This window comes from Anser cygnoides, chromosome 15 (genome assembly GCF_040182565.1).
Source record: "Anser cygnoides isolate HZ-2024a breed goose chromosome 15, Taihu_goose_T2T_genome, whole genome shotgun sequence".
Taxonomy (NCBI): Eukaryota; Metazoa; Chordata; class Aves; order Anseriformes; family Anatidae; genus Anser; species Anser cygnoides.
Genome location: NC_089887.1, coordinates 8,625,943 through 8,643,960, shown reverse-complemented (window position 1 = coordinate 8,643,960; position 18,018 = coordinate 8,625,943). Strand labels below are relative to the sequence as shown.

The following is an 18,018-nucleotide window of genomic DNA, read 5'->3' as shown; positions in this document are numbered from 1 at the left end:
CAGAAACTTGTCTGCCTTTTAAGCCTTTAGAGTACATCTGTGCGACGCCCCTGTGACTGGCAGCCGCTGTGTGTTGTGCGTCAGTGTTTTGATGCTTTCAAACTGCTAACGGGAAACTGGGCAGACACAACTGCAACGGCGTTGTCAGTGGGAAGCGATGGACACCCGTCCTTCCTGACCACAGGTAGCGCGCTGTGCATCTTGCCAGGCTTCCATGTTCAGAGCCTTTCAAAGGGAAACTGCCGAAATGTGTTCTCCAACACAGATCTGTAACCTTTAAACAGCCTCATGCTAGCATGCATGGGTTCATTTAGATGTCACTTGTTATGTCCTGGGGGGTTACCTGAACTTCTCAGGGTAGCTGACGTGCGGTAAATCAGATGGTGCTGTTGCAATGCGATTCCCTGTGTGTAGGCTGGGCAGCAGGAGGAGAACAGCTGCAACAGAACAATTTCACGTTTCTGCTCTTTTCTCCCTTGCTGATTCTGGATTTTAGGCACTGGCGTTATTTGAGTCACATGTAAGCAATAATACCCTGCCCTTGCATCAGTCGATATCTACGCGCTATACAAAGTAAACCAGGAAAATTTTACAGAAACTGAGGCAGTGAGAAGTGAAGTGGCTGTGAGCTGCCCAAGGTCACTCGGCAGCCTGGCAGGAGAGTAAAAAGTACCGATTCACCAGCTCCGCCTGTACCCCCGCTCTGGCTCGGGAGCGTGAGCCAGCACCTGCGTACTACAGTAACAAGCAAAGACCTTCTTGTATATGTGTGTTTCTTTAAACACACAGAGTTCTCTGTACCGCGCTGGATACAGCGAGGTAGACCAGAGGGGAGGATGAATCACAAGAATTCATGTGATAAAGGTCTTGGCCCGCTCACAATGGAGCAATGTACTGAGCCCTTCAGCAAATGCAAATTTTTGTCATTGTTCCCTTCCCTCTGTGCATCCCTAGCACAACTCTTGGTACCAGTAAAGGAAATGGCCTCCTCCATTTGCCTTTTACTGGCAGAGCAGGGACAATAATGCTCCTCTCAACAATTACTGGTGGAGCATTAACAAATAAGCCTGATTTCTGTCCCAATGAAGCATTTTTTTTAGTATTAGCTGCCATGAAACTGTGAAGGATAGAACACAGAATTACCAAGGACTATTGTGGAGTAGTTGGACTAAACCATAGCTCCCTTTGCATTACTTTCTTCTGATAGTTAACTTTAAAAATATGTTCTGAAAATATGTTTTTATTAAGGGGAAAAGAATTTTCATCAGCAAACCACTAGCTCATTCCTTCCCCCAAGAGAATGAGAAGGTAGAAGGGTGGAGCAGCTGCTGTGAGCCAGGTGGGCCGTAGGAATTCCCTGGTTGAAAGTGGTGCTCCCAGCTCCTACCCCACTTGCTAGGACTGCCCATGAAGTGCACCCTGCTGTGGCTGCAGCCAGCGGCTGCCTGCATGTGAGCGCTGCTCGGAGGAGGCTGGGGAAGGGGTGAGATGTGCAAGGCCCAGGTAAAGGGGAAATCTAGAAAACTGATTATGCCATGCAATACTTCTCAGAGCAGAGGACTTAAAAAGAAGTAAACTCATTGCTTTTGTCTGTCTCTGAAAGACTGATAAAACCACATAATACTTATTTTTCTTTACACTGGGCATATATTATGCTCAGCTTAAAAAAAAAATACTGTTTTTATCTTTTTCCAATATTTGACTTCCAGCTTATGGCAATATGTAAACAGAGCCTGTGTGACACTGCATATCCCCAGATTTTTCTCTTCTGCAGCACTGCTTTTAGCAGTACGTGACAGCAGAGAGCGAGAGCGCATTACAGCAGCCCCGAGTGGATGGCACTCACCTATCAACAAACGCCAAACCCGTATTGCCACAGCCTGTCATCCTCATTTCAGAATTTCTTCTGTCTCCCAACCTGAGATAAAGGCAATTTCCATCCTCTATTCTCTCCTCCCCTTCAGCAAGCCAGGAGGGTGTCATGCTTCCTGAAAAGCTGTCAAACAGTATTTCACCAGCAGCTTTCTTGTTGTACAGCAAGTCCTTCAGAACCTGTACACTTGGTAGAGTGATTCTGTGGCTCCTACCAGCATGGGACTGTGCTCATGCCGGTGTAATTTAAGCAGAATATTTCATGACAAGATCAGCAGTAGGTACGTGGAAATGGTGGGGATTGTTAAGTCTGCATTGCCTTTTTTTTTTTTTTTTTTTTTTTTTTTTATTATGGGAGCATGTAGAGAGGCCCCAGGCAGACACAGGACTGCACCACGTGAGATGAAGCCAGCCCTCCTGAGCACAGTTCAGTCTATGAAGCAGCCTCCTTTCTAGCAGTCTTTGGAAGAAGACCCTGAGACAATCCACGTGGCTTAATCACAGGGGGACCAGGCTGTGGTATCACTTCCTAGATGTTCAGATGCCCCAGTGATGAACAAAACTGAAGAGAAGAAGGAGATACTGGATGGACTTTCCCCAGTATGTGGTTGATTTACACCATTTCTGACCCACAAGCAGAGAGGTACTTGTCATTACACAAATCCCTGCAGCATGATTAATTTGCCTAATATTTGCCCTGCTTTTTATCAGGGCAAGATACAAATCCTGATGCTGTCATTGATTAGCAGCATCAAGGAGACAGCAAGATTTGTGTGGCCACTGCAAGACGATTTCTCCATAACTGCAGAGGGTTTCACACATTGCTCCTTGCACTGCCAAGGCAGAGTCTGCTGTCCATAGGACTCTGTTAAATTCAGGGAGGAGAAGAGGAGAATGGGAAATGAAAGAAGAAAAGAGTTTCGAAATCTATTGGAAGCAAAAGATGGATGAAAGGAAGGAGATGGACACATGGAGGAGAAAGAATTACTGAAACATTAAAGATAAATGTAATCCAGTACAACTTGTATTCATAGTACAAAAGAAAGGTGTACTCAGCATGGATAGTGTGGGCAAAGGGCCATGGTGTTGGATGTCACATCCACATTCAGATCCCAATTGCACCTGTTTTTCAACTTGGGTTGGACAAACCAAGGTAACAACACGCTTTTTATAGCATTGCACCTACCCATCACTTATCTTGACTTGCAGTATACGCAAAGGCAGTGGGTGTTCACCACTTAGCAGTCAGCTCTCAACACCAGGACAAGAGAGCAGCAATACAGGCCGAGTTTACAATGCAGTCAATATGATATTTGTTTGTTTTCTCAACACATTTCTTTACTACATGAGTGATGAATAAATGATGCAAAGAAACATGGACAAGTTAAAATCGAATGCACCTGGCAGAATTTGATTAATGCACAATTCAGATCAAGATGTTATGTGGCACCAGACATAGCTGGTTAAAAATCTTATTTTCGTATACCTTCAAATCCTCATTTCACAAGGAAAAGCTGCCATAGATATTTAAATAAGTACATCTCTTGTGGAATTGTGAAGTTACATGCTGTCTGAGGCTCCAGCTAGACAGATACCTCTCGAGCTGGCCAAACCATTCAGTTTTTAAAAGTTTGTACTTGACCTTTGCTCAGGCAAAGTCCCAGTTCTGTTAAAATAGGTCTGATGAGACAAAGGATGTGTGGCTTTTTCTTTCTGGCCTGAGAACATTGCCTTAAAATTGCATGTGTCGGGGAGCTAGTGACCGTTGCCAGAACTGGTAATTTCTGCTTGACACCATAGAGCTTCTTTCTGGAGATTAGCTGTGGACGCTGGTGGGTCCAGCGGGGTGTCTCAGAGTGCCAGCTTTACGTTAGGAAGTAAATTAAATGGTTGTGGAATAGAAAACCTCGCTCTACCCATGGGTTTTCATGTTTCCCTTGAATCACTCATTATGGTTCTTATTGATCCATTCCAGCATTTTTTTTTATTATTTTTTATTATTATTCCTTTGGATTTTAAACAAGGTTCAGCCATTCCAGTAAGTAATGTGCACAGTGGCTAAATGAACAAAGAGAATGTTTTCTTAGCTTTTGCTACAAAGGTTGTCTTGGTCACTGCAAGCAGTTGTGTTGTAGACACATGACTGTGTTCATAGGAGGAGTTTGTGTTCCAGACACAAGCCCTGCCTAGGGCTGCTGCAAAGAAAATGTTGCAGCCACCTAAAATGCACATACAGGTTTTCTGCGTGCTGTTCTCTCACATTGGAGGTATCAGCTGGTGTGACTGTGCCAGCTTGAATGTGCTTATGTTTCATGTGAGCTTGATTTTTAAGATTTTTTATTTTTATTTTTTTAACTATGCTAGCCTTGAACCTGCACTGAGATGTAAAGGTATTTTTTTTTTTCTGAATGCAGCTAAGAGTTGTGTTAGTGCCTCATCTACAGTACCGTTAATGTCCTCCTTTGTCATATCTCCTCTTGGGAGGTCAGGAAACCACACTCAAGAGCTTTGCTGACCTTACCTTTTACTGGCATGCTAGCTGAAAAATATCTCCCCCTGTTGCGGACTGTCCATATGTATAAGCAGAAATAAATAACATTTACATTCTGACAGAACAGGGAACAACCCCTCTTTGTGAGCTGCCCAGGTTTTTTCTGTTGGAAAGACTGTCACCTACTGGCCACCGAGCTGCTCTCCAGCATCCCAGGAACAGTCTGATGAGTGAAAGATCCAGCTTTTTTTCGAAATGTCACCACCGAGATGGTCCTGCTTTATCTAACCCGAAACAGAGCAGTAATTCTGTGAATGGAACTAGATTAAGATCCCAAAAGTCTTCCTGTTTTGTAAAATGTCCAGGTTTCATGGAGTTATATTTCAAAGGAAACCAAGATCTAATCACAGTGGGGGACAAATCTTGTCCCAGTAAGCTTAATGAGAGCAACCAGTAGTTTAAAAATAAGCCATAACCAACACTCAAGGGAAAGGCAAAACCAAACAAACAAAACCAGCTATTCTGCCTGCGGTGGATTTTCATTGTATTAGGCTGTGGATCCGACAGGACCTGAAGAAAGGGCCAGATCTCAGTATTGCCCTGCAGAGTTCAATGGGTATCAAAGGACCTTTACAGATCTGCTCTGTAGCTTTCACAGGAAAGGAGGAGAAGTGCTCTAAAAAGCTCTTTTAGGCCTGTCCTAGCCCCTCCCTCACATCTCTTTTCACTGGTGGCTCATTTTCTGACAGTCTTTGGGCCAGAACCTCAACCTATGTAAACGAGATGGTCTTGAGTTCATGGCTGGACTATGGGACTGGGGTGTGCTCTGTTCTCCCCGTTGGAGGACCCTGCTCCTCCCCACACCTGACAGCAGGTACGTACTGCCTGAAAGATGCTCTTCAGATGGGTTTTTCTTCTGTTTAAGACACAGAAATGAGTTGCTGAGCTGGACAGCAGGTGCTGAACTGCTAAACTGCCTCTTTACCATTTATTCCGATGGAGCATCCCTCTGCATAGCTCTTTCTAAAATCTGTATATTTTCTTATATGTACTTGAGCTGTATTGCTGGCATTCTGCAGGATTGCTGATAGGAAAGGGAAGCTACTGCCATTGAGGCAGTTTCATGGCAACTATCCTCATCTCCCTGGGTGTTACACAAGGGTATTGCAGCCTGAAAGCACATCTAAAGTAACCCTCAAGCTCACTGCTGTATGTCATACTGAAACTTTAAAGAGGATGTTTTTCATATGCCTCTTAGTGTGCATCTCTAAAAAATAGATTTCTTGTACTTTAAAAATACTTTTTGACCATGTCTGGAGTCAATTTGTAGTGCTGAATATGTTCAAACTGGCTGTATATTTATTTCTTACTTTTTTATTTTATTTTTTTTATTTTATTTTTTTTTTGTGAAATGGGTACATTATTTTCCTTCACTTCATTCCTGTGCTTGGACACTTACAAACTTTAGTTGTTGTCAGAGAACAACATCCAGATGCATCCAGATGCCTGGACATCTCTCCTATGAAAGAAAGTGGGAGGTTTAAAAAAAAAATCCACAAAACTTTATAGAGGTTAGAGTCTGAAATTCCACTGAATTCAATGAAAAGGGTCATTTCAAAGATTTTAGGATCAGATTTCAAATGCTTTTCGTGAGAGTCATTGGTCTGGTGGATTAACAGAGGATGCTGTCTCAGTTTCCCCCCCGTACAGGAAGGATAATGATATTTTCCTCCCCTCTAAGTTACTTCTCTGCCCATTACTCATGCTCTGTTGTAAAAGAGTAAAACACTTCAAGGCCATGCAGTGTTGAGATGGCTTAGAAACCTCTGGCTCGCAGCCAAGGAGACCCTGGAGCCAGCTCTCACAGATGTCAGCCGTGAGCAGCCCCAGCCTTTCCAGTTTCATTGAGAACACAAGTCTTTGCCTGAAATGCTCTCTTTTTTTTTTCAAATTTATGAATGCAAAACTAGAAAAATCCCTCTGGCTTCCTTGTCTGTGATCCACCCACACTTCTCAGTAAATAATTTCCTTGAAGCTGGTGATGTCTTTATTCAGGCAGAGGATGGTTTGGGAGCGCTGTCTGTGTGAGTGCTGTGGAGGCTGAGGAGGGCTGCCTCTCCAGAGGCCATCGCGCAGCCTCTCCAGCCCCATCTATCACTTTGTTTATGACATGGAGATGTTCTCTCACCATTGGAGAAGTATTTCCTTTAAAACTACTCATTTTCCAGTGGATTTACTTTGTACCCAGACACGACACAAATTCATGTTTTTTTGGGGGGTAAATAAAGGGCAAGGAAGATTCCAGCCCCAAAAATGTATCCTACGAGTTTTATCACTGCACTGCGCACTCATTTTAATGGTCCTTGCTGTGTGCTTTATTGAGGGCTGAGTCATAAGCAGATCTTACTGCTTTGGAAGGAAGGAAATGGAGTTTGGGCAAAAACATTACAAGCCTCGAATCCAGCAAACGGGGACTGCTCAAGCTGTGAAAACATGATGATGTATCTTAACAAGTGGGAGAACTGAAGGTCAAAAAGAATTCCTTGTGCTGCATTACAGATTTCATCACCTGAAGCTTATCTGGACTCTGATTTTTCTGGTGACAGGGCCATCGCAGTGAGAAGGGCAGATCCTGCTCCTGCCCCTCCCCTCAAAAAAGGAGCTCCCTCCTGGCTCTCATATTTCTGTGTTATGATGATAAACATTTCCTCACCTCTTGGGACTGAGTTTTGCATGCAGTTGTGGTTAGGACCTGGTAGAGGCAAAGCATTTTTGACTGAGCTTGTTGGGGAAGGTGAGAGAAGCTCTTCTGTTAGGGCAGCACCTCTGTGGGTTATATGAAGGTCCCTTTGCAGACACCCCTAGGAGCTCTGCCCTGGGCTGGGGAGGAGCCCTACAAGCTGAACTGTGCAGCTTGGAAGAAGGTGCGGTCTGTAAGGCAAAATCAGCACAGCATCCACCCCTCGTTAGAAGTCATTTCCATCTCATGTCATGAGTAGGACAAGTCGGACTGGACTGTAGTATAGTGCAAGAGTTGATTCAAAGAGTGATCTTTCATGCCCTTTGTAACAAACAGTACCTTTTTTTTTTTTTTCCCTCCTCTCTTATGTTTGTGTTCCTTAAGGCAGAGACTGGATCAGGTGTTACCTCCATTGCCCTTTCTCTGGGGTGCTACTGAGCACATTCAGAGGGAAGATAGGAGAGATGAGCAGGGGAGCAAACACCGGGAGCACAGCCCAGCACCAGGAACAGCTCGGGCACAAAGATAAACTGCAAAGAGAAATGGGGAGAAGGCAGCTGGGCTCAGGGCTCCCTGGGGATCCACGTGGACAGGCACAACTGGCTGCAGCTCAGAACGTCCCTGACTTGCAGCCAAGTCTTGAAATAGGATTTGTAGAGAGCTGTGTGTTCAGTCACTGATAGTTTGACTTTGAGTTTGTTCGGAAAGTTAAGTTTCTTGATTTTTTTTCAGATAAAACCTGGCTATTGGAGTTCAGAACCTTTTTGGTTTTCTTCAGGAAGCACACCATGGAGAGGTTTAGATGTATCTGATTCAAAGCTCTGGACAAGCTGGGTCCTTCCACCCCCTTTTCTGGTGCAGGATGCCACTGCTGTCACATTCTCAGATGTAGTTAAAGACCAGAGACATTCCTGTGGCAGGACCTCTTTACAGGAGCCACAGACGTGCTCATGAGAGGTGGCTCAAGAGTGATCCCCCCTGCATCCCAGGCAGGACTTCATGGTCCATCCTCTGCCTCCCCTGGACTTGGCAGGTCACGGTTTGCTGCAGTCAGTCAGCAAAAGTGAAGAGCCTGAGGCCTTTCCTCCTTAGATATCTGCCCAGGACTCAGCAGAGCGAGTAGGAATTGTGTGGTCTCCTACGCTGAACTCCAGCACCCAGGGGCTCCTTGCAGGATATAAGACCCAGCGCTCCCCTGTCCCCAGCTCAGGTCCTAAGCAGCAGTGCCTGGGACCTTCCCTCCTGGGAGCACTGGGTCTGTGTTTGCAGTGCTGAGACACCTGGTTTGAGCAGTTTCACTGCGCTGCGAGCTGAGCTGTTGCTGCATTACTTCAGGGGAACATTTCGGGGGACACCATTCCTGCGCCTGGGAGCACTGCTTGCAGACAGCCTGCTGTTTCTTCTGAAGAGTCACTCCCAGTACCACGAGGCATGGCCAGACCACTGCAGTTATTCATCAGATTATTATTAGAAAAGGTACCTGTCAAATACAGCTGTGAAAATGTGGCCTCTTTCTTTTCCTCCCCTCCCCTTGGCCATCTGGTGTTCCTCCTAAATGCTAGGTACAGAGGAATTTTATTTTGTTAAGGTTCAGGGTCGGGCTGCAAATCTGGCCAATGTTCAAAGGGGCTTTGGAGAACATCTGATGTTTCTGAGAGTCCTCGCCATAAAGGGTCACATTTGTCCAGTTTCTAGTATGGGTTTTGTATTGCAGAAGGGAGAAATAAAAGGCCCTTTCCATCTTTGGAATAGAAGATGAAGGAACTGAACAGGAATAAAATTATAAATTTAGTTTTAGTAATATTAGTAGTTTAGTTTCTTGAACTTCTTGACTTTAAAGAATGATATCCAAATAGGCGGTGCACAAGCAGGTTTCTGGTTTAAATTGAATGTGTGCACACAGGCTGTCTCTGTAGCATCCCTAGACTTGAGGCATTTATTGGACTGTGTACCCCAAATTCATACTGATTGCAGCTGGATCTCAGGACCAGGAGTTCTGCAGTGGGGCAGAAATTGGGCTGCCGCAAACCAGTAGATCAGGATATTTAAGTGCCTGTAAGATATCTTGATTTTGCAAATATTTATACAAGTATCATTGCATTTAGTTAGCAAGCCCCATAGGTGTGATGGCACTTCAAGTGTTTTCAAACCTTGACTTTACATCTTAGTAAACTGAAGAGTCCTATTTCTGATTTTGGGCAAGAGGCTTCCAGATGTACTTGTATTGCAAATACAGGTCCAGGTGCTGCACACAGCTATGTACAGACATAATATTTGTACTTCCCTAGTCTGGCAGGTGGATTTGTATATCCATATGGGAAGGAAAAAAAAAAAAAAAGCATCTGGGTTTAACCACTATTCTGTTAATGTTGGGGGGAAGGTTATTTTCATTTGCCTGTTGTTTATCATTGTAACATCAGAAGATAAAGGTCTTTAGTGAGCAGGATGAAATGTTGCTTTGTTTTACTCCTTACAGTGTTGTATTTGGCTGGAGAGCTGATGCTGTAAGAGCGAAACAGCATGTAAATAACTTGTTTATCATCAGACGGGTGCTTTGTGCTGTAACAGGCTGTGCTGTTGACTTGACCTAGCTTTACTTTCCCAGAATTTGGGAAGCTGACAAAGATAGCTGAGGAAGACTTCTAAAACAGCCAGCTTTTGATTTGAAAAGTGCAGTTCCACAAAGAATCACAATGCTTTGATCTTGTGGTATTGATCACATGAGAAAGGAAAGGAAGGTGGGAAATGGAGATATTAAAATAAAATGCCCAAGCGCAGGTTTAAAGATACCACAGCAAAATCTAAGAGCAGTGTTGAGTAAGCAAGGGGGATTTGTGGGGTCATCAGGGAAGCTGGTGACTGGCAACAAAAGATAGCTACTTTGTTAAAAGGTTTTTTTGTTTTCTGTTCATCATGAAGAGACTTTTTCATACCGAAATACATACAAAAAATTGTGTGAATCAAACATTTTAACATAAGCCAGAAAGTCAGTTCCTTTTCAGGCTTTTTTAAATGCCTAAAAAATAAAATCTTCCTCAGTTCAAAAGCAGGACATTGAAATTCAATGGAGAAATTTTCTTTCTGGATGCATGGAAGCAAAACCTTAAAGTAACTTTTTTCAGGACTACGATTTCTCAAGTTTTGGCCAAAGTTGATACTTCTGGCTTTCACCAAACCATGCAGTTTGTTTACTAAGTTATTCGTTTAAAGCTTACCTACTAATCCTGCTGTCAGCAGGAAGAGCACATGATGTTTCTCATACTGAGGGACTGAGCACCTGTCCTGAAATCAGCAGGCTGTCTTCCACCCAGACCTTCTGACGGCCCTGTTGGTTGGTTCTGATGACTTGCCCTTGGTTTCTTCTGTAGCTGAGCACCCAGTGTGACTGAGATATTAGAGCATGTTTATAGTAATGTCTCATGTAATTGCCTTTCTGCATGTTTGCACAAAGATATACTGATCCTGAATCCCAGTTACGACTTCTGAGAATATGGATGGGTGGCTCAGAGACGAGGGAGAAGGAAGGAGATGCTTAAAACCCCCCCTTGTTTCCCACTGCTTAGCAGGCTCTGTGCAAGGCACGTTGTGCCTCTGATCCCTTCCTCTTCTCAGTGAAACAAGATGAATACTGCTCCCCACTGGGGCTGTTTGTGAGGCTTAATCTGGTCTTTATAAGCCTCGGTAGAGGAGGTTCCACAAGAGCACGATCACATTAGAAGAATTATTGGGTTGGTTGGAAACTTCTTTTGCAGTGTGATGAGAAATGAATACATCTCTTAAATAGCCTCCCCTATACTCCTCTCTGGGATGAGGAGAACATCAGTGCATGATTGTGCTTCTGTATAACCAGATGTCCTGGGGGAGGTCTTAGGGCCGGGTTGCTGTCTCCATGTAGCTGTGCTGATGGAGCTGCCCCGTGCGGGGAACTCCTCATGAAAAGGGACACAGATCTGAGATCAGAGCTTGCAGCTCGTGTCTGGGAGGCAAGGTTGCCTGGCCTCACTTCTGTGCTGCTTGAAAACAAGTGAGCCCTGTTTTCTCTCATATGAACAAATCTATACATTTTTTTGTGAATATGACTAGGTATTTCCTGTGCTTGATCCTTTTTACCACTGCATTTCAGCACATGCAGTCTTCTGTAACAGTCCTGTGCTTTTGGGAGCAGAGGCGTGGAGGAGCTGCAGGAATTCAGGACACTTTCAGGAGAGAAGCAGGGTTTGGCTTGTGTTGAGGTCTGCTTTGTGCACACGCTGTTGTATTTCCCTCCCCCTGCCCAATGTTTGTTTTGCTTTAACTGAGACCTACCAGGAGAATATGATATGCTTTGGAAAAATGCAAGACAAAATTTTATGCAGTATCTTGTCCCAGTGTTATCAGTAGAAGAAAATGCTTAGAGTAGTGCTTGGCCTGTTAGTCCTTCAGAATGTCTCTCTCTTACTCCACAAAGTGTAACTTGTTAGGTAAAGTAACTGTCAGGGTTATATTATCCTGAGCAATGGGCTTCTAAAGCTTCCATCAGATTTCTTATCTCAGGCCACTGATAGTTTGCAGAAGTGTCCGGATGAAATATGTGCTGGCAGTCTCAGCTGAAGCAGAAAAAGCCCGTACACTTTCCTCATTGGGAGGAAGGTTCTGGATGTACACAAACCCCAGTAGCTGCACCTCCTGTCTCCAAACCCTCCAGCACGTACAGCTGGATGCAGACCCGCGTTTTCCTGTAATTTCTGCTGGGGTGACTGCACCAGTCAGGTGTTTGGGCCCAAGCGGCAGGAGCAGACATTAGGGGTGGACATGGCTCCTGACAGGAGCGGTCCTGCCATAGGCCGTGTGGCCAGCGAAGCGATCCCTAAATCTCTTACTTACCTCCAGCAAGCATTTTAAGTGTGTGAGGAACTTAATTAATTAATCCTTGTGAGGCAGTGAGCTCTTCAGAGAAAAAAAGCAGGGAGGGGGAGGGGAGGTGAATTTTCACTAGAGCTGGCAGAAAACTTTCTGTCAGAATACTGAGCAGTGTGGTTTCTGTCAGAGACAGAGCCAGGGTTAGGCCTGCTTCTCCTTAGCCATTTATCACCGCCAAGAAGTGGATTTTTGTCACAGCAGCACTCCATCCAGAGCCAGCAACCAGCCATGTGGATCCCTGCGCCTCAGGTAGGGCTGTCACTCGGTGGTTAGCTGGGTTGTGCTACCTGAAACAGCAGTTTTCCTGAATGTGGTGACTTTTCCAGCATCTAAATTAATTATTTGTATTTAGTTCTACTCTAACCACATTCTTTTGGTTTTAAAAAAAGGAAAATGATCAAAATATGAAAATAAAAAAAATTGTGCTTGGAGCAGTGCTTCTCCAGGCCTAGCCACCCCCAGCCCTACCCAGATCAAGGCAGAAGAAAGCCACCATCTCCCCATTTCTCTGTCAGTTCTCCGCTCTGTGGAGCCAGCCCCTGCAAAAGTGGATTTATTTCAGTTGAGGCAATACACAGTGACCTTCAGTACTGAGCTGGAAAAGTCATTCCTGTGAGTAAATGATTACTAACTGACTGGCCTCTATCTGGTGACTCCATGGTCACCATCATTTTCCCTAATACAATCTGTGATCATTGCCTGAGAGAAAATTAAAACAATTTCCATCCAAAAAGACCATCATTAGCTGGACTGATGTCAGCAGGGCCTCACAACTCCAAGACTTTGACATCATCTCATAAATTAAGATGATGTTCAGGCCAGGCAACACTCTAGCAGTCTACGTGGCCATTAAAGGGCTGTGATAATGAGCCTCGTAAAATGAAATGCTGACTATAAAAAGGAGGAAACAACTGCTTGCCTTCAGCACTCAGAAACATGCATGAGGGCTCTCAGCCAAAATCAGCATAACAGATTTAGTCAGATCCTTGCTCCTTTTAGCACAAACCTGGAGTTAGCAGCTTTGCAGTTTCTGATGCTAGGGGTGAGAAGAGACACCTGCCTACCACACATGCAAAGCAGTGGCAGACTAAGGAGATGAAGAGAAAAAAAAACAATGTAGTATTGCTGTCAGAGTGAAGTAAGGTTGCAGTGACTGCTTAGGTGGAGTAAATGTCTCTTAGCTTTGCGAACAAACCATGACCTTTGTTATCTAGGCCATGATCTTGCTTTCCCTGCAGCCAGTGCCAAAGTGCTCCTTGACTTTCCTGTTGCCAAACAGGCTCCAGCTTGTTTTGTCTGTGAGTGACACTGCCCCTTGCAAATGATCTGTGCGAGCAGAGTGCTGAACGAGTCAGTTTGGTTCTCTGTGCCAGTGATAGATCTGATCTCACAGGATGTTATTGTGCCAATGCTTTTAGCCAGTAAAATTTTGGGCAGCAGTTATGCAAATGTTCAGCTTCATTTAGCTACATAAGTACACTGGGAAAATCAATGAAATCACTTAGATGATTAAAATTACCCTGTCCGAAGTGTTTCTAGCCTCTGTACAGGTCCTTGATCTGTATGGATGGCTTGGCACTTACAAAGATAAAAAAAAAAAAGCTTTTTCCTTAAGAGATCTTGCTCTGCTTGAGTGCAGAGAAGGTGACTATGAGCAAAGCAAGTTATTTTTCTACTGGCATATGTTGTCTCTATGTTGCTGTGTTGTAACATACAGATACTATCTGTGGGAGACAAGAAAAACTATTATGCCATGCTCAGTGAATCCCTGATACTTGACAGTGTGTTTTCTTTATTTTTAGTATTTCCTGGAGAAGGGTTGAGTCCATCCATGTGCAAAATATTGCAACTGACAGAGAAGGGAGGCATGCATGTGTTTCAAGACATGTGCCTAGGGTGGCTGTGGTTATGTAAGGGCTCTTTTGACATGGCCAATTACATAAAATAGTAATACTGGAAAGGAAGGCAGTAGATGAATGCAGGGAAGGAATCTATTTGCAGCAGTAGAGCTGCAGGTGACAGGAATGGAGCAGAAGAAGGTTCAGTAGGTTCCTCGTGGGCTGCTCCGGCATTCTGCTCGCCTGTCCAGTGACCCCAGGTGCTGCTGACTTCCAGCAAGCGAAGCAGGAACCCTCCTGCTGCAGCCCCTGCGTTGGATGGCCACAGGCAACCATATGTTAATGCCTCTGCAAGCAGGGGAGAGGAATGAGGCCATGAAGCCTCCCAGTTAATAAGATGCAATCTTTGGAAAGCTGTTGCTTTTGTTACATTTTTAAGAGAAATGTCCTCACTGAGCTGCAGGACACACAGCACGGCCCGTTCTGCCACTGCAGCGGTAGGAGGAGAAGGATGAGTGCTTGCTTAGTGACTCAGTGTGTGCACAGCAGAGGACGTACGCAGAAATGCCCAGTGAAGCATATGCTCTGGCTGTGGGAGCTAATCCCCCAGGGTAGGATCCATAGCGCTGATATCCTTGAAGATGACACTTTGCATTGAGAAAGGCTTTTCTCGGTGAAAAAGAAGCTCAGAATTGTCTGGGCAGGCCGTGGACTGTCAGCCCAGTCCAAAGGTGGACTTCTCTCGACATACTGCGAGGTCATCGCCGCTAGACCTTCCTCTCCAGGTATCGCTCTTGCTTGGGCATCACTGTTGCCTCACTGGTTTAACAGCACTGTGCCTGCTGGCAGGTGGGGAGAGGGGAAGGAGGTTTGTATGCTTGGACTATCCTACTGTATTGCAGGTAATAAATCATAGATCTCCCTTGAGAACAGCCTCACTGCACATATATTTCATGTGCTTTCAGCTATGTCAACCTTTCTAGATGTAAGGGCCACACTGCAACCAACCAAAGGTGTCACAACGGGCGAAATTTGGGCCACAGAGCAAATATTTCGTGGTCTGCCATGCAGGTTCCAATGAGCTCTGCTGTCTGCGCAGCTTGTAGCTCAGGGCATGGTGACCTTTGCCCAGTTTTCCTTCGTGAGACTCCTTGGCCTGGCAGTTCTCTGCTGAGGACTGGCTTCGTTACAACCAGGTGTCTTCACACGTACACGGTGACCAGGTTCAGCAGCAGGAGGGACCACCCAGGTGGGGGCTGACACCAGATTTGGTGGGGGTTCAGGAAGGTTGCCTGCCTGGGGAAATGTACATTTACCAGCTCACCTCCTCTAGGCCAGCAGCTTGCAGGTTAGCCCAGCTTTTGGTTAGTAACTATCGGGATGACCTGGGGAATCAGGGTTTCTATCCCCGGACTGCCCACTCATGCATATAAGCATGAAATGGTTTGTGTATGTCTCAGCATCGCTGAAAACAGAGTGTAGGCTAGCCAATTTTAATGCATTTCCAACAGATGGTGCTGCAATGCCACCAAAAGCTAAACGCGTGTAAGGAAGAGAGGTTTTAGAGAGCGTACCCTACTCCCCATGCTTTCCCCTCCCTGGTTTCCTAGTTGAACTGCAGTGTTTCTATGATCTGCACAGATGTTCCCTGGCTTTCCAGTTTATTCCTAACAGCTTTATGTTATTTATGCTGCCCAGACCGCAGCCTCAGGGGAGGAGTGCCACAACAGGACACTGCCTAGAAGGAGCCTGCAGCTCTTCCACTTCTCCAGTCTCTTGATCTAATCCATCTGCTCTTGCAGCTCAGCTGTCACCCACTGCAGACTCATGTCAGCCTTGACATGGGCCCCACTGCTGCGGTCCACCTCTTGTGACGTGGGAGTAGCTGTGCCACTGCCAGCACGTGCCATCAACACAGAGGCTTCAGCCAGCTTCTTCTTGTACCACACGGTTAAGTGTTAGATCACTGGCAGCCCTCTTTCTGTCTAAATATTATTTAAGTTGTTGAGTCCTTTCTCGAGATGGGCAGGGCTTTTGGTGTCTCAGGGTGTTGAAGACCTGTGGGTTTTAGGGCTGACGGCAGCAGGGCCTTCACTTTGAGCTGTAATGAACACTCGTGTTGGCAAGGGAGCCACCCTTGCGTTGATGGGATGCCTCAATGGATGTTCCTTGTCTCCTAGCTTTCCTCTATGCCCTTCTTTAAATCTTACACTCCTACTGGAGGGCTGATAAGAGCCCATTGCATGGACCTTACCCTGGCTCTGCAGCCACTGGGGAGCTCAAAAGGTCACCTAACACCTGCAGTCTGGGGTAGGGCAGCCTCTTCTGCAGCTGCAGGTCAGGGCCTGAGCACACTAATTGGTCCTAAGGACCCTGATCTGTCCTCACCTGGGCCCTTCCCTTCCCCCAGCTGTGGACTGGGAGCTCTATTTAAGGTCAGTTCATGGGTTTTTACCTTCTTTTGAGCTATTTTGTAAGACTGTTGGTTTCTGGCTCAGTCACAACATGCATTGCTTGGCCAAGGAGCTGCTTCGTTGCCCTGGACCTGTATGGCAACCTCAACTCTTGCTTGAACCTGGCTGTGAACTCTGCACCTGCTCTGCTCACCATGCTCAGGTACCGTTTCTGTGTGATTTTAGAGACAGTTTCCTTTTGATGAGATCTGATAAGTCTTGTGGGGGATCAAAGCTAACAAAGAGTCTGTGAGCAGTGGAGGTCTCCCACCTTTTTGGTGGGGGAATGGTTATGGGGATGTGCTGTGGGTCAGGCTGAGACCGCAGCGTGGCACTGAGCAGGTGTTGGTGGCCATGTGAAAACCTTGGTGCAGTTCATGGTTCTGAAAGGCTGCTGGGGCCAATGTGTGTGAGTTTGCTTCTTACCTTCCCTGTAGTTTAAAACTGGCATTGTTCTTCTATTTCTTCTCCTCCCAGAAGACCTGGTACATTCATATGCCTTCACAAACAAGTCAAGTGATCTTAATGGGGTGCCAAAGAATGACCCTGGGAAAGTGAACTAAACCTATTTTTTTTTTTTTATATATAGGCTGGAAACTTTGTTCCTTCTCTTAGTCTTGGCAAGTGCATAGGCAAAGCCAGCAGTGCCTGTGCCTAGGGCATGCTCAGTGGTGGCTCTGAAGCAACCCTGACTTAGAGGCTCTTGTCTGTTCTCCTGCCTTGCTGTGTGCTTCTCTAGTGCAGCCTCAGGATGCATGCTGTGCCCTCAGGGGTGCTGAGGGGCTGCTGGTCTGCAGGAGGGGGTCTGGGATGCTGATGGGGTTCTTAAGGTTCAGTGCTTGAGTCTTCCATTACCCCTGCCAGGTGTCTGTGCTTGTTAGGATGGACAAGGGCCAAATTCTTGGTTTTCCTTTCTGGAAAAAAAAAAAAATAAAAAATTGCTATTTATTAGAAGCAAAACTGTAAGGAAGGAGAAGCCAAACAGGGCTGTGATGGGGAAGAGGCAGGAGGGACAGATTCTTCTTTCCCTCCAAAGCCCTGAAAAGAGCCACTAGGTATTAAAGGCTGCCATGTGTCCCCTGCTGTCCTCCCACTGCCTGTCACTGTCCAGGGAGGCTTGCCCACCGCTCCCTGAAACAGGAGAAGCCCCCATCCCTCCTGCAGGAGAAGCCCCCATCAGCTTCCACGCAGCATCCAGTGCCCTGGGCAGGCAGTGCTGATGGATGGGGCCAGCCCTGTGCTCTGAAGGGGACCACAGCCTGCTCACACCTGCCAAGACTCTCTTACTCTGGGACAGCAAGTAATTTACTGGAAATGCAGCAGCCTACACGTCACAGGGGAGGGAAGAGCCTCTTCCTTCTTGGCTCATGTGAGCTCTGGCTGCAAGACCTCTCTGTGTGGGAGTTGCTGGTTTGCTGAAGGAATTATCAATTTCTACTACAACTCTCTGCTTATTAGGCACTGAACATCCTTTTCTGATTGCTAGACAAAGCTCACTTAAATCTTCTGCTTACAGATCTGCTTGGCTGAGAAAGCTGGGATGTGGAGGGAAGTTATGGACCTGGTTTAATTGCATCATAGCAAGGGCTGGGGATGCAGGGAACATTGAGCTCAGGTAATAAGTGAGGTGGTGAGGTTCTGACCTGTGGCATGTGCTGGTCCTCTGTCCCTGACCTGAAAGACTATGGGAATGATGTGATTTACCCCAAGCTCTGTTGTGGCACG

At 45.9% G+C, this 18,018-nt stretch overlaps 1 protein-coding gene across 6 annotated transcripts in view; it reads left to right on the top strand.

The window, feature by feature from the left end:
• The window catches only part of LOC106033474 (acyl-coenzyme A synthetase ACSM4, mitochondrial-like), a 206,934-nt gene that overhangs the window by 1,782 nt on the left and 187,134 nt on the right, over window positions 1-18,018 (top strand). For 4 of the 6 annotated variants that reach the window (XM_066977929.1, XM_066977923.1, XM_066977928.1 and 1 more), the window contains exon 1: window positions 15,301-16,456. The exons of 1 other annotated variant lie outside the window; for it this stretch is intronic. The gene's annotated coding sequence lies outside the window, so the exon portion shown is untranslated. Of the gene's footprint in view, window positions 1-10,133; window positions 12,252-15,300; window positions 16,457-18,018 lie in introns of those variants that run through there. One more of the 6 variants, XM_066977919.1, reaches the window with a different exon arrangement.